The following is a 23,927-nucleotide window of genomic DNA, read 5'->3' on the forward strand; positions in this document are numbered from 1 at the left end:
AATGATCCTCAAAGTCAAACCAAGAAAGACTAGGCATAGACAGAAAGAGAGCAGAAATTCCACTTCCTTCCTGAACAGCACTAAGGAAATGAATTTTCACTTAAATACCCAATTTAGAAAGAAATTACCATAGAAAAATAGAAGGGAATCTTCAAAGCTGAAAAGATGAGTCATGCAAGTAAAGAGATGGTCACCTATAAAACTCAAAATTCCTTCAGAAAAAGTCAAAATCACTCGCTATTATCAAACCCAGCTTTGTTGCCTGAGAGAAACTGTGTTAACTTAGGAAAATGCATGCATGAGACAAAAAATTACTGGAAAAGAATGTAAATGCTTCAAAAAGTATCCTTAATGTGCCTGATATTCTAAATGGGGCATTTGGCTGGTGAGGACTACCAGATAATCGTCTGGTCAACTGGGTCCCTGAGGAAGAAGGAATATCAGGCTGTGATGGGATCCAAGTCCAGTGCCAGGTTTGGACCAGGTGCCACCTTCTCAGGGTCAGGAAAATGGGAACAGGATCCCTCCATTTGACCAACTTTGCCCCGATGCCCCAATTTCTCCTCAAGTCACAGCTTGTCCTGGCCCTCCTCACACTGGCAGATTCAATCTCCTCTCTGCCGCTCCCCACATACATATAACTGCTGGCCCTAAGGCTCCACCTCACCCTCCCACCAGGCAAATCCCAGGGGGAGATTTCTGAGAAGAAAACACTGAGGAGGAAGTGCCAGGCCATCACCTCCACCAAAGTACTTCTCTGTCTAGCATTTTCTCCAACAATAAGAAAGGTCTCCACAGCAACTACTGGATTTGGTCTTCTGCCACACAATCTCAAAACATATCGTAGATTACCCTTTGAATTGATCCCACCTTCCAGTGAGTCTACTTATGAAAATCTAGAGCCACAGGAAGAGGTTTTCTCTCTCAACTAATTTTTTTTTTCTCTTCTAGTTCCATTGCTAATAGGAATTAAGTAATACAACAGCTCAAATGAAAGGCATTATGATTTAAGGTAATATTTTATAACCAAAAATTATTTAAAAGTGAGTCTTAAAAGTTAACTGCTTCCATTTTTCCTATTTGTAGGTATATAATACATGTCTTGCTATTGACAAGTTTAATGAAATATTCCAGAAACACAGCAAGATTTTGTCTTCTAAAATAACTTTTAATTTTTTCTCTCGTTTCATTACTCTTATTTTAGTGATTATATGGTATGCCAAATGGGAACTAGAAAGAATTCTTGAGATTATAATGGTATATTAAATGTGGATCTTATTAGTAAATTATTTCTATCTTATTTGATTTATAGGTATTGTAAGCACAGCAATATTTGTTATTACAATTTAATAAATTTCCTGTATTGATCCAAAAATCAACAAAAATTTTGCTTCTATTTAATTTTCTTAGTTTTACTACTGTGATTATATATATATATATAGAGAGAGAGAGAGAGAGAGAGAGTGTGTGTGTGTGTGTGTGTGTGTGTGGGTGTGTGTGGGTGTGTGTGGGTGTGTGTGGGTGGAAAAATTAAGTGTCCAGGGGCACCTGGGTGGCTCAGTCAGTTAAGCCTCTGCCTTCAGCTCAGTCATAATCCCAGGGTTCTGGGATGGATTCCTGCATCTGGCTCCCTGCTCAGCAGGGAGTCTGCTTCTTCCTCTCCCTCTATGTGTGCACTCTCTCTTGCTCTCTAATAAATAAAATCTTTTTAAAAAAAAAAGAAAAATTAAGTGTCCAACTGATGAATTATCTAATAGAGGAATTTATTACAAAATCAACTGTCAAATATCAGTATAAATAGAACCAAATGCAATAATTCAAAACAGAAGACAATCTAAAAAACTTGTCAACCTGACTTTAGAATGCTTACTTCTTTTATATGTAATATAAGCTCATTAAATTTTCTGTAGTCTACTGAGCCTGGGTGGCTCAGTCGGTTAAGTGTCTGCCTTTGGCTCAGGTCATGATCCTGGGGTTCTGGGATTGAGCCCCACATCAGGCTCCCTGCTCAGCAGGGAGTCTGCTTCTCCCTCTCCTTCTGCCCTCCCTCCCCCACCCCACTCATGCTCACTCATGCTCTCTCTCATGTTCTAATAATAAAAGATCTCATCATAGCAGAACATAATTTTACTATCATGTTGATTTCCAAGGGTCAACAACTTCGAGCCTAATGTGGCCTATCCCAGAAATTAAGACTAATTTTTTCTTCTTCTTTTGAATAGGTCATCAACTTTTCCCACATGGATTTCTTTCTACAATAACCACATACTAAGGCCTATATCCTCCTAATACTTTTTCCCTTTCGACTTTTTCCTCTCCTACCCTGACTCCACTTAAGAGTTCATTATAATTCATATTCCTTTGACTTTATTTCTTTCCCTGGGCTTTGTTTTCTGACTCCATTTCTTAAATGATAAATCAGAGACTTTTATCTTTTACTTCTTTCACACACTAAACCATCCTTCATCCTCTCCTCTTAACTGTGAGGAATCTTCTTTCATGCCCCTAGACCAGGAGTCCCTACCCATTTCTCAGGCTCTTTCTTCCATGTCACAAGCTAAAATTCCTTTTAAAATGCATCAATATAGAGTAGACCATTCAAATGACAATTAAAATGGACTTAAGTTTAAGTGGACCACTTACATCTCAAAGAAATCCAATAAGAAAGTTTTTCATCTCAATATACCCCCAAGAAAGGTAGTTTTTTGACAAAAGTGGGCAAGCAGAAATGTGCTGGGTGGCAGAAGGCATGCTGGGTGGCAGAAGGCAAGCTTATACGTAATGAATAACTCACTCTCAAGTATTTGGGAATTTACCCTATTTAGCATTATTTTTATTAAGACAGCATGTTCTCCCACATTAGCATTTTAATACCATTGACCAAAATTCAATTGTGCTCTTTCTAAAGCTACTATCCAAGATCATGAAACTGGAAGCTGAAGCTCCAAAAATGACTGAGTTGAGTGATGTTGGTTATGTTGCTTAACGTCTGTAACCTCAGCTTCCTCACCTGTGAACTGGAGATCATAATGACCACCCACCTCCGAGGGCGGTCCTAAGGCTCGAAAGTAATAATGTTATCCCTTTCACACACTCTGATCCAGCCACATCAACTCACCTGTCATTCCCAGGCAAGTTATCAAAATTCCCGGTTTTTGGAAATACTCTTCTGCCTGACTGCTCTTTCTGCCTCCTCCTTCCTGGCCAAGCACAATATCCTCATCACCTGCAAAGGCTCAGTTCACATGTAATATTCCCTGGCAAACTTTCCTTCACTTATCCCAGGAGCAAAAGTAGCTGCTTCACTCATCCCTTTTGCATTGTGTGCAAATCTCAAGTAAAGCCTGCATCACAATATGACTGCTTTCATGTCTGAATTCTTCCCCCTGGGATTGTTAATTCCACAAGAATAAGCAAGTGTCCTAGCTGCCTTTGTTATCTACCACCTACACATTCCCAGGGCCTACAACAGTGCTTGACAATATTTGACATTCAATAAATATTTGTTGACTGTTAAAATTGTGTCTTAATTCCTAGTACCAACAGACATCTAAATCACCCTGGGGTAAACACAAAGCCCACTGTAGAGAAATTAGAGGAACGTGGGCACTAATTCCACCATCACAGCTTCCACTTGTTGTAGCTATCAAAATCAAGATGCTATTTCAGCAAAATATGGGACTATTTCCAAACCAAGAATTTTTGACAGACCCCATGGTTCTCTGTTGTATTGTGTTAACTTGCTGTTGACCCATTTGCATTTCAGCAACTAAATCCTCTCTTACCAATAATTCAGTTGCATTAATTTTTCCATATTCAGTGTAGTGAGTATTCTCTCTCTAACCTCACTATTTGGGGTTTGTGAAATAGGATATTCATATTAAAACCAACAAGAATTTGTGGTTACATGGCTTTGAGTATACCAGAAATGGAGTTCGCATTTTTAATGTGCTTCAACCCATGTTGTTTGTATACCTCTACTGGATCATGTCTGAAATAAATTTTCTAAAATCTATTCATCACAGACCATAAAGTAAGATAAATTGAATTATAATTTTATTTTTGGGTAATAAGTAAGCTGAGGATGATGTGTTCCATCTTTTGATGGAATGCAAATTTACCATTAAAAGACAAATTCTTCACTTCCAAAGTTTGAATAGGGTGGTGCTTTAAAAAGCATTCCATCTGGTTAAATTTAGGGTGCTGAAAAAAGCCCACTATAAGAATATTCTCTGGCTCCAGACCCATAACATTTTTACTTGATTATGAACTGGATTCATTTTCATTTACTTGAAGCACTTCCACATCACTTTTTTTTTTTTCCTTCTGCAACAAGGCAAGTTGTCACCATACATGTTGACTTTGGTAATATTGTCTTCTCTAAATAATGCATTTCAGATGCATTATTGCCAGTAAAAGAAAAGCTTGTCTGTACTGGCTGACATTTTTAGAGGATGTTTCTAAAGGATTTACTTTTTATTTTTTTCTTTTACTCATCTACCAGCCCTTTTCTTCTCAGTCTCATTCCCCTTTTCCTTCCTACCCTACTGTCCTACACCACCACCCGCTCCCTGAATCTCGTCCTATCAAGGTTCAGTCATCAGCCTTTCTTATCTCAACCATTATAATGGTCTTCATGACCTTCAGCTCAGGATTCCTACTTGCCATACAGATAAAATTAATCAGTAAAAGAATGAACCAACAGCCCAAACCCTTTTTCCTGCCGAATGATGGGTCACTAATGTCATTTGTTTGCCTATCTCCTTTATAAAAGAGTTCAAAGGGCCCACATATAGAGGAAAACAATGAGGCCAAAGATAAAATGAGTGAAACAATGAAAACATCTACCTTGCTTATTAACAGTCCTCCCAGGAAAGTCAGTAAATTTCTGAAGGCCAACTCATTAGATAGTACAAATTTGGGGGCTCTCCAACAGGAGAAAAGAAAATGAAGAGATTCACAGAGAAAGTCAAATGTAATTGACAAGTCTGTGAAAATATACAGAAGTAAACTGGGACCTATTTTAGAGCTATAAAGGAGGTCAGAGAGAACCCTGCCCGCATGGCTTGGAAGCCTATCCTGATTCAAGCATCAATGTCCTCCACTATCAAAGCAAACTTTAAAGATTTAATTAGGTTTTCAAATAGCATGGATGGATATTAAGGTCTAGCATTTCCAAGCTACAAAAGCCCATCATGCCTTCTTTATTGTGTCCTATGGAAAGACTAATTATGAGAAAAGTAAAGTGATATTTGTACTGAAGTAGTTGATCCTATCTTCATCTACTGATCTAACAAATGTTTGCTGTGCATTTACCATATGCAGCCACTGTGCTCTCTGGTGAGGTTATGGTAAGGTTACATTGGTGAGTTCAGTAGACATGGTCTCATCGCTTCTTGGCCTTTTGGCTAAGATCAAGTGCAGTAGACATGGTCCCTGTTGTCACTGAGCTAATCATGTTAAAGAGTGCTTACAATATGTCAGGCACTGTTCCAAGTACTTTGCATATGTATTAACCTATTAAATCCTCACAACCCTATGAGAAGTAGATACTATTATATTCCCCATCTTACACTTAAGGAAACTGAGACATGGAAAAAGTAACTTGCTCAATGTCACATAGCTAGTTAAGTGCTAGAGCTGTAGCATCCATGCTATTCACAACTACCTTACTGCCCTATAGAGGTAGCCATCAATCCAACAGTCATGCAAATCAGTGTATAATCACAAAGTGGACATAAATCCTAGAAAAGAAAGGAAACAGGGTTCCAGAGAATACAGAATAAAGAAGCCCAATGGGGGAGGGGAGGACATGACAGGACACAACTATCAGGGAATTGACCCTTGAGCCCTGAAGGCTGAGTATAAGTTAAACTGGCATCAGGAAGAGTTTTCCCAGTAAAGGATGAGTGTGTGAAATCTCTCCGGTAGGAGGGAGCTTGGTCAGTGTGGGGAGTAAGATAAGACCAAAGTGGCTAGAGAGCAGTGAGTGGTGCAAGGTGAGGATGGAGGGATAGAAGGCTAGTTTTAGTGGAACATCAAAACATTAAAAAGTCACATTAGCCTTCATTCTAAGTACAGTAAAAAGCCATAGAAAATTTTAAGCTGGTAAGTGACAAAAGATTTGATTTTGAGAAAAATCACTCAGGCTGCCATTTGAAGAAAGACCCGAGTGGATGTAGGGTACCAGTTACATAGCCCTTGCAGTGGTCTAAGTTAAGTATTGATAGTAATTTTCTCATGAAGCCCCAAATTACCAAATCCAAATTACCTTTGTCTCTTTTGACCAGAAATAGTAACTTTTATTCTATATATCCTCTCTTCTAACTTAAGTAGCTTGTTTTTCAGTCTCAAATTTGGCTGCAAGAAACTGATACACTACCTACATTTCATTTTTGCCTACTAAATTCCTATTCAGTTTGATCCATTTACAGATATGGGTCAGAATATACAAGCTAAAGACTTCAATTTCTACCAGATTCTCTAAGCCTAGAGGACACTAATTAGAATTATTAATCAAGGCAAGCCGAGGATAACCAAAAACTGTGTCCCAACACAGACAGACACTATGGTATTACGGAAGAAGGCAGGATTTTGGAACCACAGACTTGCCACTTCCCGTGTTTATGACCTTAGGCAAGTTACTCAAGCACTCTTTGCCTTATTTTCTCAATAAAAAAAAAATGGAGATCTTAAAACTCACCTTACCGAGTGACTATAAAAATTATAAATGACATACAATACCAGGAATATGTTAGTTGCTCAGTAAATGTAACCTATTATTGGACTTAATTATTAGTTACTGATTGGCTCTCTAAATTCATGCATTTACCATTTATTTAACAATTTCTGGAGGTTCTACCATGTACCAAGCATTATGCTAGAGATAGCCAGATAATATGACACAGGTTCTGCCATCAAGAAATGTGGCAGACACTAATCATAGTTATTTCCTACTTGCTCCTTTTGAACAAAATCCCAATTTTGTCGTGGGAGACAATTTCCCTAACCCCAGTATGAATCAAAACCATGTAAAGTCATCTATGAGAATCCCATTCCCCTTTGCCAGTGACTGGTGAGATAGACATGTAATCTGATCCTGGTCAATGAGATTTAAGTCAAAACAGTCTTGGGGGACTCCTGGGAATACTTTTTCTTCATGATGAGAGAGATGGAAGAGAAAGGCCTCCCTTCTCCCAACACTGTTCCTTTCATTAAAATGACGCTTGGAGCTACAACAGTTCGTCTTGAGACTAGGAGGAGAGATACTTGTGACTTATTTAGTATGACAGAGCAGAAAGATTATAGGAGCCCAGATCCTTGATGATGTTGTTGAACTACAAAGCCAACCTGGAACCACTTGCTTAAGGTTTGTCGTTCCTGAACAACAAGTTATGAGTATTGCAACAGAAGCCTAAAGATAGTGGGCACATTAAGAAGCTACTCATTCATGGGGTGCCTGGGTGGCTCAGTTGTTAAGCGTCTGCCTTCGGCTCAGGTCATGATCCCAGGGTCCTGGGATCGAGCCCCGCATCGGGCTCCCTGCTCCACAGGGAGGCCTGCTTCTCCCTCTCCTACTCCCCCTGCTTGTGTTCCCTCTCTCCCTGTGTCTCTGTCAAATAAATAAATAAAATCTTAAAAAAAAAAAAAGCTACTCATTCATTAATAAAGTCTTATTAAATATTTACGCAATCTCCACAGACTTTAAGAGAATCCACCTTCCCCCTATGGATAAGAGGTGTGAATTAAAGGGTATAGGAGCAAGCCATGAAGGTGCATTGCCTAAACAAATTATTTTGTCATTCTACTCATGCCTGCCACTCTGCTCCCTCAACAGGCAAAGAAGTAAAATCCTTTTGCTAGAATCAACATCCTCCAGTGTCTCCAGAGAGAAATTAAATTGCTGTCTGCAACTAAGAGCTACATTTTAAGAAAGAAATAGGCTATATGGTAGCAGTATTTTTCCAGCAAAAATTTCTTACCACAAAAGAAAGGACTGTGCCCTCAAACCACTATAGAATTCTCAAGGTTTGGTCACCATGATAAACTTATTATTTCTCCATTCTGTTTCAGGATGTTGCTGGGACAAAACCATTTGGTGGTGTAACTTGTTTGTTTGATCCTTAAATAAAGTGTAAGTGAACATCCAATAGAATTTGACAGTTTCCTTCCATGAGTATGCTGTAAAAATTGCAGCATTTCCATAGGAATGTGATTAATGTCAAGCACTGGAGCCAATGGTGTTGCTCTCCTGCTGCCTCTCCACCTGTCCACTGCCAGGTGAGCATATCCAGCCACTGTTCCTTCTCTGACTGCCAGATGATGCTTTCCTGCTGATCTGTCCACGTGCTTGGTGGTGTCTTTATAAGATCTCACCACCTGTTAAGAACTGGCTCCTCACTTTAAGTGTATCCTTTACTTTGGACACGATTTTTAATAAAGGTTCTACAGAAGAAGTACCATTTCCTCAAGGAATCCAATGCAGAATTGACTTCCCACTGAGAATAGCAATCAATGTTAGAAATGATCAAAAGTGAATATAGGTTTTTTTTTTTATTACAGCAAATTGTATTTGCTTGCTTTACCACTTCACCTTCAAATTCCTCATTTAATCTATGTGATAAGCCAAGTAGCTACTACTATTCTCATTCTGTGATGAATTTAAGACTCTGAAAGCTTAATCAACATGCTCAAGCCTCACAGCTAGCTAAGACTAGAAACTAGGTTTTTGTTTTGTTTTTTTATCTTTCAACCCCATCCTTCATCACTTGCCACTAAACAAAACAATACAAAAAGCTTTGGACTCTCTTTAGTTTGCAGGAAAGAAAATTGCTTGCCACAAGAGAAATCCAGTATGGTCACAGTGAGGGAACACATAAAGATTATCTTTTATAAAGAAAAAGAACAGGTATAAAACATGATGGATGGGGTGCCTGGGTGGCTCAGTCGGTTAAGCGGCTGCCTTCGGCTCAGGTCATGATCCCAGGGTCCTGGGATAGAGCCCCGCATCGGGCTCCCTGCTCAGCGGGAAGCCTGCTTCTCCCTCTCCCACCCCCCCTGCTTGTGTTCCCTCTCTTGCTGTCTTGCTCTTTGTCAAATAAATAAATAAAATCTTAAAAAAAATGATGGATGCACTGGGTGTAAGATCTAAGGTCCACAGTCCTACCTGAAACCAAGAGTGAGTTTAATGCTGCCCCCTTTCCCCCATGAAGATTGCCATCCTATGCAAATTAGCATCTTGACAGCTAGCTGAGATGGGGCAGAAACAATTGGTCTGCAGTCAGCCAGAAAGAAAAACAGCAGCCAAAGTGCATAGTGTTACTTTTCCCACACTAAATGAGGCATTAACTTCCAAGTCTCTGACCCTTTAAATCTGTGTAACAATAATTAATGGAAGAAAGATAAATAATATTTAGGTTTGCACTCAAAGCCCCAACTAATAAGAACACAGGTTACATAAGGAGACATAGAGTCTCACCATTTCTTGCATTTGTTTCCAGCAGGTGAGGCATTAATTTCTTTTTCACTATGCTTGAGCTCCTACCTATTCCAGCAATGCCGTCACATGCTGTCTGGGAGCAAATGGCTGGGAGATCTAAGTGAGGAAGAGAAAAAGTTCAGTTCTAAAGATTTACTCATTATCTGCTAGGGGCTCCAGCCTTTGATCGGGTACAGAAACTCTTCAATTGTCCATAGAAACACACACTTCTGTGCTGTGCATTTTCCTAACCCTTGTCTTGAAGCACTGCCAGCTCTTCAATAGGTGGATAGCACACTCAAAGAAATCACTTCCCTTCTCTTGGTTCAAAATTCCTCCTTTGTAAAAATAGCTAGACTGAACCAGGTCAGTGGTTGCCAGCAATGAAAGTCACCTGCATTGCAATGTTTTCAAAATGCAAACCCCCTGCGTCTTTCACTTTTAACTCCCTAGGTTATGGAATAAAGAGGTCTGAAGAGGATTCTGTAGTTTTAAGAAGTTTCTCTAGTAAACAGGATGCTCAACTTGGGTTGAGAACCACAAGATTATTTAATCAATATTATTACTTAATCTAAATTAGAAAAGCTCTAGGGCTCCAATGATCTCTTCATTCAAGAACAGAAACACTGCTTGGAATCAAAACCAAAAATGATCACGTATTACTCTCCACTCAGCCCTCCAGATAAACACCTTAGGAGACATGAGTGTGGTTTGGTAGGGAAAAAAGTTATGGGGAGGATCGTGACCAAATTATTTGGAAGAACATTTTAGGTACATAAGAAACTAAATACCCAACATATTTAAACTACATTTACTGCAACAAAGATTGTTATTATTCTTTGGCCACTAAAAACTGGTTCCTCTCTATTACTCCTCTACCTCCTTTCCTTTGTGTGAAAACTTCTTTTAGTATTCTATTTATTCCTCTCTTTTGAGAGAGAAGTAAAAGAGGTAGTCTTTAAAATCAGTTATTTTTTCCTCAATGTTCTTTTAACATAAAGCAAACTAACTCCTAACCCTAACTCAGCTGATCTCCAGTTCTAATTAATCAGACCCAAAAGACTTTCCACTTTTATTCCGCTTGCTAGTCAAATCCACTCTATACCAACTGATAGACCACAGAAATTAAAGGTGAGGATAGCTTTTAATTTGCTTTTGTTTCACCTTTAAGGATATTGTATTACATTTGGGTTGACTCCTCCCCACCTTCAAAAGAGGAGAACCCAGAATTTAATCTCAATTTTTTTCCCAGTGATTTCTAATGAAGGAAACTTAAAAACCTCCCTGGTAGAAAGGATTACAATTTGTTTCAAGCTTCAAAAAGTGGTAAAGTAAGCAACAGAATTACTTCATTCAACAAGAACTTCTGGAACTCCTACCACGTGCCTGATACCATGCTAAGTGCTACAGATACAAAAGTGAACAAGAAAGAATGTCCAAAATTTTGGCACTGCTAAAAGCAAGGATTCTTTTAGACAGGGCAGTCATAGCTTACAAAACATCAAAAAAATAATCTTAGTATGTAATGCTTTATACATGTCACTATTTGATACTTTTAATAGCCTCTAAGACAGGCAAGTATTATTTTCATTTCATATTTACTAATGGTAGTGGTTAATATGCAGTGAACACTTAGTAATAATTTAATATTTTATAAAGCACTGACCTAAGCATTCTAAAATTCATCTTATGTTAACATGATTTTTATCTCCATTTTATATTTAGAAAACTGAAGTTTAAGAGAGGTCACATAGTGAGTGATGGGGCAAAGCCAGGACTGAAACCCAGGTCTCTTTCTAGAGTCCATATGCTTAACCAGTTTGCTGAATTCAAAGAGGTAAAATTATTTATCCAAAATAATCTGGCTACTAAACACTAATTTTGACTCATAATTTCTTTTTCATATTATAAATATCTCAATATATAAATATCCAAAGATACTCTATATGGAACAACACAGCCTCTGTAGAGAGGAAAGATTCCATTGTTTTTATTTTCAAATAACTCAGAATGGACTTCAAAAAGAATGCTGCCTGTTAGGGAATGAGTCCAAAGTCCTGCCATGTCTGTTAATGACTATATTAATTATTTGCAAAGTTATAAAATGCAAATGATACTTTTTTGATTTTCAAAGAATTAGGAGCTCCTTGACTTTCCAGGAAGTATTCACAGAATCAAGCTATGCACAAAAGAGCAAAACATGAGGGAAGCTAACAGAATCTGCATGCTGAAAAGAAGTGAATGAGCATGATGCTGAGCACTAGACTTCTACATCCACTGCCGTCATTAAAAAAGAGACAGAGGGCAGCCAAAAACTGAAGGAAAGTGCTACCAAGGGTTGCTACCAAGAACCCACTGACTACAAGGTGATGTAGTCTTGAAACAGATCTGGGAAATTATAGCATCTTCTCTAAGATTTACAGAGAAAGACCAGTGTCTTATTTAGTACTTATATTCATCAAATATGCTACAATTATCATCTTTGATAAAAGATGTCACAGCCAAAAACTCTAGGAAAAAGAGAAAAGAAGCTTAGCAATTATTCTCCATGGAAAAATGACTAAGTGCACCTCATAAATTATTTGCAGACATGTCTATATATTAGAATGAAATAAGATCTTTCAGAGGATAACACACCTGTGCCATGGATAATTGCCCTCATTCACAAATAATAAGTGGTCTACCAGATGTTTAGCCCCACACAGGCATATTTAAGGCAAAGCAGTAGGAGAGGGTGCCTCTCCTACTAGAAAGGAGAAAAGACCATAGATGATCTTTTTTATCCTTTACAAGCTCTCATGCTGTGTCAGCAGCTTATTTAGTAAGGTAACCAAAATCACAGAGGATTCCAACTGTTAAGTACTAACATTTCATTTCAGTTATTAAACTTACAGGTAAAGAAATGCACAGGGTCATTAGAAACCTGAAGTCTGATTTAGATGTCTATATTACCCTTGTTTCCTTTCTAATTTTGAGACAGGCAAACTTAAGCAAGATTTTCTTAAATTTCAAGGGTCTCATCAAGATGAAAGGGTACTGCAAAGCTAAATAGTACTTCAATATGTGACTAGAAACAACTTCCTTTATCAAATGAATGTAATTCCATTTTGTAGAATAAACATTTGATTTATTCTATAATAACTATTCTTGTTCTTTGTAATATTCAATGTACCAAAAGACCATCTAAAATAAAGGCTGATCTACTTATGAAAATATTGTCGGGGAGTATTATTGGTAGGCTATTTGGTGCTCAGCAGCAGCCTAGGTATAATCAGTGGTGAATATAGATGATTTCATAAGTTACTTTGTTACAGAAGTTTATGTTCAAAACAGGTGAAACCTTAAGTTTTAACTGTGTGAATACTGTGAATATTATCCGTTTGGTGCTTACATCCAGAACATATTAATTATATTCCCAAGCTCACTCACATAAAACCCTTGCAAGTAGAGTTAAAAAAATCACATAATAAATGTCTTCTTAGGCATGCCAGTGAACCATCAAGATCAATATGACATCTCTCATTAATATCAAATGAGGCGTTATGTAAAGACAGTTTACCTTCCGCGATGACAAATTCAAAAGAGCACAACAAATCCACCCCCAAACATCCAAAGATTTTGTCAATAATAATAATAATAATAATAATACATCTATGGTTATGATGTCTAGCATTCTTCCCTCTCTTCACCTGGGAATAGCTCCCAGCCATACCTCACCATACACATCCAGAGACACACACTAGCACACAACTACAGTAGGAACTTCCATACTTCTACATGACCATGCTGCCAGGACAAAGTTAAACAGCCCAGGAAGTGGCACCTGACCTTAGCAAGACCAATCAAAGTCCTTGAAAAAAGTCTGTCTCCCCTCTTTGGAGGAGCCTTTCTAGAGGCCTTTTGGAGGGCCAAAGATGTGAAAGAACCAAGTCTGCAGAGACAGTGTGAAACTAGAGGCTGAGAGAAGCAGTGAGGACATGGAGGGAGTCCCAAGGCACATCTAGTCTTTGGTTCCAGATGTTCGAATCCGTCCTCCCACAGTTTAGTTGTACAAACTGTACTTGGATTCCATGAGATAATAATTTACTTGTCTGGCCTAAGCTAATTTGATTTCTGTAGCTTACAGAGAGACTCTTAAGTCATATTAAGCATATGCAGCAGATTAGTGAATTTTGAAAGAAAATGCTTAAGAGTTAAGGTTGCCTCATATACAACTTAAAATCCTACCACAATCTAAGCAAAGAGTCAGGTAAAACCGAGCATGATGCATCCAGGGAAAGAAAAAAGTATCATCAGAGTGAACAGATTTTGCAAGGGAGATGATGGAGGTAATTTTGTCAAGGTAAAATAGATATAAAGCAGGAATCACACCAGACAGAACTGCATGGGGCAATAAGTATGTAATACACACCTATGCATGGGAGTAACATGGTGAAAGCAACACTTTAAAAAGATTACAGGTCAAGGACTGGGGAGAACAAAGGAATAAGAGATAAATGTAGGAATCTTCACATACAACTCATGGTGATGAGACTGAGAGAAAACCAAGAATTCATATTTCATAAGAACAATTGACAAGGAAGAGGTGGGGATGTGGAGTCATACTTATGGAGCACCCATTACGTGTGAGTCATGGTTTTAAATAACTATCTTTCCATATGTATAGCTATATGTATACATAGTCATATATATACTTAATCTTCCCAACCACCTTATGTGGTAATTATATGATCCATTTTAATTGAGACAACTGAGGCTTAGAAATATTACACTGAAATTCGCAAGTTTATACATATAAACATACATAAATACTGTATCTATCTATGGGAGGGCAAAACTAATATTCAAATCCAAGTTCATCTGACCTATTTCATGATGCCTCTCAAGCCTAATTAGATTCAGAAAACAGGAAACCATCCATATAAAAATGGAAACAGCCTGAAGGCAGTTGGAAATATAATCTAAATGATCTTCCCTAAAATAGCATATGATTTCAGACCATTATAAAATTAGCTTTGAAAATCTGTGCACATCAGAGATAAATGTGAAAACAATAGGTAACGTTACAAAGTGATGAAAGCAACTGGACTAGTGAAAAACAACAACAAAAAAAAGCATTTGCATAATCTGGTAGTGGGGGGCACAGAAATATATGGCCTTATTTAAACTTAATGAGACCAGAAATTATGTTGATTTGGCTCAGCCCTGTAACAGCAGGATTTATAAAAGTGCCTGTCATATGTTTTAATTAATATTTTTAAATTTTGAATTCTTTATTGGAAAATACTTTGAAAACATTATGTAAATTCAAGAGGTCTTAAAACAACAGGAGAACTTGATAAATTCAGGATGGTCACTTTGCAGATATGGAATGGACAGGAAAGATCATGGAAGAAGGGAAGAAACCCAAGAAGGGCATGAGTCCTAGAGATGGCCCCTTGTTACTTTAACTTTGAAGACTTCTGCATGTTAAAGAAGAAACCAGGTCCTCAGGCAAAGCCGTAAGAAGCAAACATGAAAACCATGGATTTTTCAAGCTCCTTTCATATTCATTTCTTCCTATTATATTTACACTTGGTAATTTCAGGTGCTGCCCTGTTCCTAGGAAAGTTCTTCTCAGATGCCAGCTTCAGGCAAGCAGCAACTGGACAGACCTTTTGTTTATTTTTGGTTGATTTTATGTTTTGTTTTTTTTTTAGTGAGCCATCTTTCCATTCAGATACAATTGGTCACAGATAAGCTGATGGCTCCTCAAAAGGCTGTATAATGTCTTATTAACTCTTATTAACTCCACTTTCTAGCTGGACTTTGGGGAAGTCCATCACTCCCTTAGAGGCTCTGTTAGCATGAGATAAAGCAGAGGAGTTTTTTTATTTGTTTTAAAGGTGAATGGACAATCTTGAATATTTCTTCTTATCTAAGTATGTTAATAAAAGGTTCTAGGTTGCTCTGCATGTTCTCTTTGCTAAACCTGCAGCAGAAGTCAACAGCAAGAATGTGGGATAATTCTGCTAGACCTAATTCATAAGGTTATAGATAATATTCAACACATTTGTTTGTAGAAAAAATTTTAGCAGTGGTAACTTTTTCCAATTGAAAATTCTTCCAATTTTATACAACCTTGCCTCTTCCCAGCTAAATAATAATAATAAACATCAACTGCTTAGATCACTGTGGGATTGAAAAGATGGAAATGTCATGCATGTCTTGGTATGCATGCATCCTCAGAGGTTCCAGGGCACCTTTAGAATCCTTTAGGTTCCTGGAACCTTAAATTCTAAGTAAAAATAAGTAAATGTAGAGTTCTTTATCAACTGACTGTATTAAGCCAAAATAGAGAGCTCACCTGAATTTTTATTCAGGTTCCTTATATTACTTAAAACAGTGATTCTCAAACACTGGTATGCAACACTATCACCTGGAGGGCTTGTTAAACTACAAATTGCCAAGCCCAGGCCTTCAAACTCAGGAGATCTAAGGTAGAACCTGACATTTGCATATCTAACAAGCTCCCAGGTGATGTTTTTTGCTGTCCTCTCTTAAATTTGAGAATTTAAATTATAATTATTAGCTATTTCTCCAATGGAATCTATAGTAGGCAGAAAAATGGTTCCTTAAAGATGGCCACATCCTAATCCCTGAAACCCTGAATATGTTACCTTACAAGGTAAAAGGCAATTCTGTTTGCAAAAAGGAATGAATGTAGCGGGCGCCTGGGTGGCTCAGATGGTTGAGCGTCTGCCTTCGGCTCAGGTCATGATCTCAGGGTCCTGGGATCGAGTCCCGCATCGGGCTTCCTGCTCCTTGGGAGCCTGCTTCTCCCTCTGCCTCTCTCTCTCTCTCTGTCTCTCATGAATGAATAAATAAAATCTTTAAAAAAAAAAAAAAAAAAAAAAAAAAAAAAAAAAAAAAAAGGAATGAATGTAGCTAATCAGCTGACATTGAGACAGGGAGATTATCCTGGATTATCCAGGTGGGTCCAACGTAACCACAAGCATCCTTAAATGTGGAAGAGGGTGGCAGAAGGGTCAGGGTTAGATAAGATGTGAGAGATCTACCACTCCTCTAAGTTGTATGAACTCCTGGGTGCGCTGAGAATAAGATGGCATTTCTTGTTGACACAAGCCAAAAAATTTTACTTTCAAGGCCTTAAACCCTGGGAAGCAATTGTTCAGATCATCCACTCCAGATCAATTAAAGATCTATCACTGTAGTCCCTCCAGAATTCTCAGGACCCTTGAAAAAGTTTCCTAAACTGAAAAGGCAATTCCCACTGTCTTGAAAACACCAACTTGAAAAACAACAAAGCAAACTCCTAGATGTAGCTTAATGACTAATGATCTTCTCTAAAATAAAAAGTATTCCCCAAAACAATGTTATTTTCCCAACTAAAATTCATGAAACATAGTCAATGAGGGGGATTTGGAGGCCTTTGAGATCTAAAATAAACATGTATATATATAAAAATTTTAAATATTTTTAAGAAATAATATTTTTAAGTAGAGTCAGGTTCATTCAAGATAATAATTATAAAAAACCAAGTTTCAGGCTGAAGATTAAATATAAAATTCAAAGACATCTTCTGTGAAAGAAAGTTAAAGCAACTTTTTAATTTTCCTTGCTTAGTCCATTTCACATCTTCAGTAGTCACTTTCCAAAACTTTACCGCCTATTTAAAAACTTCTCTGTAAATACTGGGCAGAAACCCACACATGGGAACGGCATGCAGAACTCTTTGAAAACATGCCCAAAAATTCATCCCCTGCTACTCAAACAAGTTGGAGAGGGTTCAGAGAAAATCTGGAAAATTAACTTTCGGAGGGAAACTTAAAGAAGCTTGAGTTTTTCATCTAGGAAAAGATACAAGTAAAAAAAGAATCTTAAAATGGTTTTAGCACAGAGGTTTGGAACTCCGGTATATAATCGACTCACCTCAGGCACTTGTTAACAGGCTTATTACTAGGCCCCGACCCCACAGAATCTGACTTGGTGGTTCTGAATTGGGCCCCAAAATGGGTATTTCTATTAAGCACCCTGATGATGCTATTGCATGTGGTTCTTGGACCACACTTGTTGAAAAACAAGTCGAGAAACGCTTACTAAATAAGTATAAGAGGAGCCCACACAGCTGTTCTGAATCTTTGCCATAAAACAAGTGAAATCCATTTTAACTGCATAAAACTTGATTCCAGAATGAAAAAAGAACTCCCTGACAGTGAGTTAGTTGTTAAAATGACACAACAAAGCGGTTGTGTGACAATAACTGAGCAAGGATAACTAACTGATTGAGGAAATAGAAAACAATGTTTGTTCTTGAAGAGTTTTACAATCTTAAGATGGTCATTCTCACAGTATGAAGATATCCGGGAACTTGTTAAAAATGCAAATTAATGGGCTCCACTCCAGACCTATTGAATCAGAAACTCTAGGGTTGGGGTCTAAAATCTGTTTTAACAAGCTTTCCAAGTAATTCTAATGAATAAAATATGAGAGTCATGGGTCGGAGGGAAGGAAACAACCAATACTAAAGACGTTACACAAATAAGACCTGTGATGTGGTGGAAAGAGGAGTGTCCTAAGACCTTCCCTTCCTTGCACAATAGCTGTGGGGGCCTGGTGCTGAGCTCCAGTTTGCTCATCTGGGTGGTTCTAACAGCTTCACCGACTTCAATGAGGATCGAATGCGGTAAGGTATGTGAAAGCATTTTACAATGTGAAACCTCCAAATAAATTTATTAGTAGTATAGCTACATACACAATCTCAGGGAGTGGCTAGATTGGATAGAATCATTCATTCATTGCACATTTATAGGACACTTGGCATTTACCAATTATGTTTTTCCACGCTGGATATAAAGAAAAATGACTTCTGCCACCCAATAGTCGGTGGCTTAGAGTGAATCATGAAAGGCCTCAAGTGGAGGAACAAGACAGGCAGAATTTTGAAAGAGAGCAATCCCTTTGGTGAAGCGCAGTGAGCTGTAAACTCCACTCAAAACTAAATGTCCAAAGGCAAAAGCCTTGCCTTTTCCAAAACTGTATCTCCCTGGGCCCAGAGCAGTACCTACCCGGTAAACTTCACTGAAATGCGAGAGGAAGCCAAGGCAGAGAGCCTGGCGGCAGGAAGAGCCCTGCAGGGGAGGCGGCGCGGGAGGAAGTGGTGCCAGCGGAAGCCAAGCCGGCGGGGCGTGGCGGAAGCAGGGGCTGGTGGAAGCGGCCAGGGGAAGCTAGATGCTATTAGAGTGGCTTGAAAGTTGAGTGAACAAGCAACTTACCATGTTTAATTGAAGTAATGATTCCACTTGAGAGTAATGAAAAATCACGGTAGCAGAGAAGTAAAGGGGGTGGAAACACCTAATAGGGAATTTGTTATATTTAAAACATCAACAAGAAAAAGTGTAAGTTTTCTAAGCAGGTATTAATTTTTAAATTACCTCTTTTGGAGATCCTTAACCATGGACATACACAGTAAAGCATGGGCCTGTCTTAAGAATGGGTTACTTCTGGGGCATCTGGGTGGCTCAGTCGTTAAGCGTCTGCCTTCGGCTCAGGTCATGATCCCAGCGTCCTGGGATCCAGCCCCACATCAGTCTCCTTGCTCAGCGGGGAGCCTGCTTCTCCCTCTCCCACTTCCCCTGCTTGTGTTCCTGCTCTCGCTCTCTCTCTCTGTCAAATAAATAAAATCTTTAAAAAAAAAAAAAAAGAAGAAGAAAAAAAAAGAATAGGTTACTTCTTGGGGATCCTTACAAAATTTAAATGCCGAAATTATCTATCCAGTCCTTACTTCATTAATACCATATTTATTGAATGAATAAGTTATTTAATTGATTAATTGATTTCAATTCAAAATCTGAGTGTGTTTGGTTTTTGTTTTTCTTCACCTCTGGGATGAAAGCATAGCAATGGATTTCTCTGGGCCCTTTTGCCCAGCAAAGTAATGATGCATCACCATCAGCAGAAAGCTGTGAATAGCCCTTAAATCCCAAACCAACAAAACAAACAAACAAGCCCTGCTTTCAATTGCTAATCAAAGTTAGTGGGCACACATGGAAAGCCTCAAGGACAAATTTTGTTTGCCAGCTTGTCTGCAAATGTGGAGGATTGAGAATGGCTAGAGGAGGGTCACTTGTAAAGTTTGTCTTTTTTTTAATAATGAAGTGTGTCTGTCTCTTGAACTGATGGCTGAAAACATTCCATCCACCAGAGAGTGATTAGACACACATGTAATCAGTGGCCCACATGCCAAAAAGAAGATGAAACTTATTAATAAGCCATTAGGCATTGTGAATTTTTATTTTTTTCCACTTCCTCCTACCACCCACTTACTGGTGGCAAAGTATTTTCTAGCTATTATTTTTAACACACGGAGTACATACTTAGAAGATTCTGAATCCCCTTAATTAAGCAGGCATTGAGACCTCACAACTAAGGAATTATTAATAATGTTCATTGTGAGGAATTACTTTCCCCCTCCCCCAAAGTGGGAGTTTTGAGACATTTTGCTAATTTTTCCACTAAGTTTTTTTTAGGAGGGTCAATTTTTTTTTTTAAGTTGGCTCAGAAACTCATTTTATATGTTAAAAGCAAGCAGTTCTAAATTAGAGGTAGAGCTTTATAATTGAAGTGTTCGTCTGAGCATCACATGCACTTTAGGATAGCTGGTTATTCACACCTAGCAAATGGCTTTCAGCCTTTCTTCAAATCCTAAATCAGGCTCCCAGCTGACTGGAAAGCAGAAAGCACAAAGCAGAAAGCCAGAGAGCCAAGATGAGCCAACCTCTAACTGAGCTGCACGGTTTTGACCTGTGACTAGTTCTTCTCCACCTCCTTTCAGTCTGCCTGTCTGCTGTGTGCTGTCTGTCGTCTCTCAGTGTACAGATGTTCCCCCTACCCCCATACTATTGCATGGGTACCTTTCAAGTGCCTTTTGATAGCAGATGTTCCTCCATGCCTCTTTCCCTCCCCTCACTCTCCCTCTCTAACTCCATTTAATAGAGAATATATGCTATGGTCCTTCATATTAAAAGAAAAGTAAAAACCCCAAACTGTGATGGATTTCCCTTCTTGACTACTTAAAAGAAAGCCCAAAATAACTCCCTCAGTCCTTCTTACTCCTACTTTCTAAGACAATGGAATTTTTCTCTCATCATTTTAAGTTTACCCAACTATAGCTTTGTTTTATAACTACATATAGATTCATGGTATAGGACTTAGTCACAAACCTTTGTATCAGAAGAATTATCATAACTACTATTTAACTCTTAATAAATATGAGTGGTACCTAGCATTGGGATTCGGAAGGAAAAGAAGGGAAGTAAAAGAGGTATCTCTGCGCTGAGGGTTACCACCGATTTTTTTTTTTAATATTTCCAAAAATGTATTCGTCCCTTTGTTGAAACATTGAGGTAGAAATACAGAACAACCTGAGTGAGTTTACCATGAGATCCAGTGTGCCAGCCAGCATTTACCTTGGGACACATGGGATACTATAATACATTGCTGGAATGTGCTTGAAAACATTTTGATTCATTCCACACAGCTTTGCCTTCAATTCTATAGCATCTTGTGTATAATTGCCTTCTAACTATCAACATCACTGAAGTTCACCAGAGATCTAAAAAAAGCTATCCCAAGCACTCCTCCCATTCTTTTTTTTTTTTTTTTAGGTGAGGAGCATGAAAATGTTGTGTTTGACAATTTTTTTCTTTTGTTGCTGAAGCTTGCCCACATCCTTAAACTTATTAAACAAGTTAATATACAAGAAGTACACAGAGGGGCGCCTGGGTGGCTCAGTCATTAAGCATCTGCCTTCGGCTCAGGTCAGGATCTCAGGGTCCTGGAATCTAGCCCCACATCGGGCTCCCTGCTCGGTGGGAAGCCTGCTTCTCCCTCTCCCACTCCCCCTGCTTGTGTTCCCTCTCTGGCTGTGTCTCTCTGTCAAATAAATAAATAAAATCTTAAAAAAAAAAAAAGTACACAGAATAGGGTCTGACAAACAGAAAGCACTGTTTGTCATTACATTAGCTATACATTAGCTCTTACTGCCTAGCTTTTCTTACTTGCCTTATACTGTAGTACTGAGCCATGAAGCCTAGTGATACCAAAGCAAGGATCATAGAGGGTGTCTGTAATAAATTATGGAAAGAATATAAGATGATGATTTTTTTCTCCTTTTCACAACTCTCAAAGCCTCATTTGAAAACAAAATTCTTGAAAACAAAAAAGGATTTTCTGTGAAGATGGGAAAATGAACCTAAGAATTTGACCAAGCATGAAGTTATTCACCTTCAACTAACTTTCTTTCTTTCTCTTTCCTTCTTTTTCTTTCTTTCTTTCTTTTTCTTTCTTTCTTTCATTATCTCTCACTGTCTTTTAATGAATTTTTTTTAAAAACTGGGACAATATTTTTGAAACTCTCACTGATTAATTATGAAGTTTTGTTTTTAAAAATTATATAAATTCAAGTAGTAAACCTTTTTTCCAAGTAGCTAGTTACTTGGAAAACAAGAAAATGAATGCTATATAGGGACTATCACATGCAAAGTAATCTAATAAATGTCTTCCTTCCCAAAAAACCACCTAAATAAATAAATAAATAAATAAATAAATAAAAAGTAGCCAAAAATGGTGTTGTACATGAGGTCTGCTATCAGCTCTAATATTTAGATTGGCTTTCAAATGATTTTTGAATACAAATGTATTATTAAAATTACCAAACTGATATGTCAATTCTATACACATTCATCAGGAAGAGGATTTGAAGAGGTGATGAAGAAAATCCATCTTTCCTGAGGAAGGACCATTCTTCAATCATCCCAAACTCATAGTAGTAGATTACCTGCCTCTCTGAGGACATTATTTTAATATTCAGTACCCTTTATTGTCATAAAATTCTTCCAGATATTGCATGCTCTTTTTTTAAAAAACATTGCCAACTTTTTATGTTTTGGGGGGTTTTTTTGAGAGAAAGAGAGAGATGGTGGGAGAGGGGGGAGGGGCAGAGGAAGAGACAGAATCCTAAGCAGGCTCCACGCTCAGCATGGAGCTTGATGCAGGGCTCAATTTCATGATCCTGAGATCATGATCTTAGCCAGAATCAAGAGTCTGACCCTTAACCGATTCAGCCACCCAGGTGCCCCAATATTGCATACTCTTTAAGCTATCATGGAAACTCACTTGTAATTCTGCTATCTGTGGAATAACAAAACTCTGCCAAGAGCCCTTTAATTCTTTGATCCTCTTATTACTCATTTTTCTTTCTCTTCCCACATCCATTGTTTTTCCCAGAAGTCCTCACCTTTCCTCACAGATCTAATTGATCAATTGTTAATTGATATCCCTTAGATGCTCTTCCAAGTTTTCTAAGTTTTTGCTTCTCAAAGTATGGTCCTTGAACTTTCCATGTCAGTGTCATCTGGGAACTTGTTAGAAATGCAGACTCTCAGGCCAGCTGAATTAGAACCTGCATTTGCACAAAATCCTCTGATGATTCATATGCATACTAAAGTTGGGAAACACTAGTCTAGAACTAAGGACTAAAACTATAAATCACTTTTGAGTAAAGCAGAAACCATGAAACTTTCATTCTTGTTTCTACTATTTTGGGGAAATTTTTCTTTAAAGATTTTATTCATTTATTTGACAGAGAGACACACAGTGAGAGAGGGAATATAAGCAGGGGGAGTGGGAGAGGGAGAAGCAGACTCCCCACTGAGCAGGGAGCCCAACGCAGGACTCAATGCAGGGCTCAATGCAGGGCTTGATCCCAGGACCCTGAGATCATGACCTGAGCCAAAGGCAGATGCTTAATGACTGAGCTACCCAGGCACCCCTGTTTTGGGGAAAATTTTATGGGGTCTTGGGTTAAACATGAAATCTTAGATTGGTAGGCAAGATCCCCTTCATTCTCTATGTGTCCTTACCTTTAGGGTGTTTTTGTTTATTTGGTTGGTTTTAGTTTTATTAGCTAGTTTTCTATAGTTTGTAATTCACCCACATTTTCAGGATCACACTATCCCAATTATCACCTATTAAATGAATTTCCTAGGATTATTTTTTTTTACACAATAAAAATTAAGAAAAGGAAATTATTCATCTTTTCTAGCAAGAGTATAGAGTCCATATCATTCTTCTCTGAGACGGGAAAGATATAATGTGAAGAACCTCGAAGTTTCTTTAAAGCCAGAATATATTGGAACTTTGCCTTAGATATCGAGTTAAGAATAATTTCCCTGCCCACCCACTCTATGGGTGATGAGGTGCACTTCATTTAAAGCTTTTCCTTCCTGAGGCTGAGCCCCTCTTTACTTTTTACTCATTTCTTTCACCCTAAAGTTCTACCCCTGAATATCTTCCCCACTTACCTCCACAGATAAGTAAAGCCATAGTGGGTCATTCTTCTAAAGAATGAAAAGGTTGTCCTGATGGCTGATAAGAAAATTAACATGAA

Source organism: Neomonachus schauinslandi, chromosome 3 (assembly GCF_002201575.2).
Source record: "Neomonachus schauinslandi chromosome 3, ASM220157v2, whole genome shotgun sequence".
NCBI classification, from domain to species: Eukaryota; Metazoa; Chordata; class Mammalia; order Carnivora; family Phocidae; genus Neomonachus; species Neomonachus schauinslandi.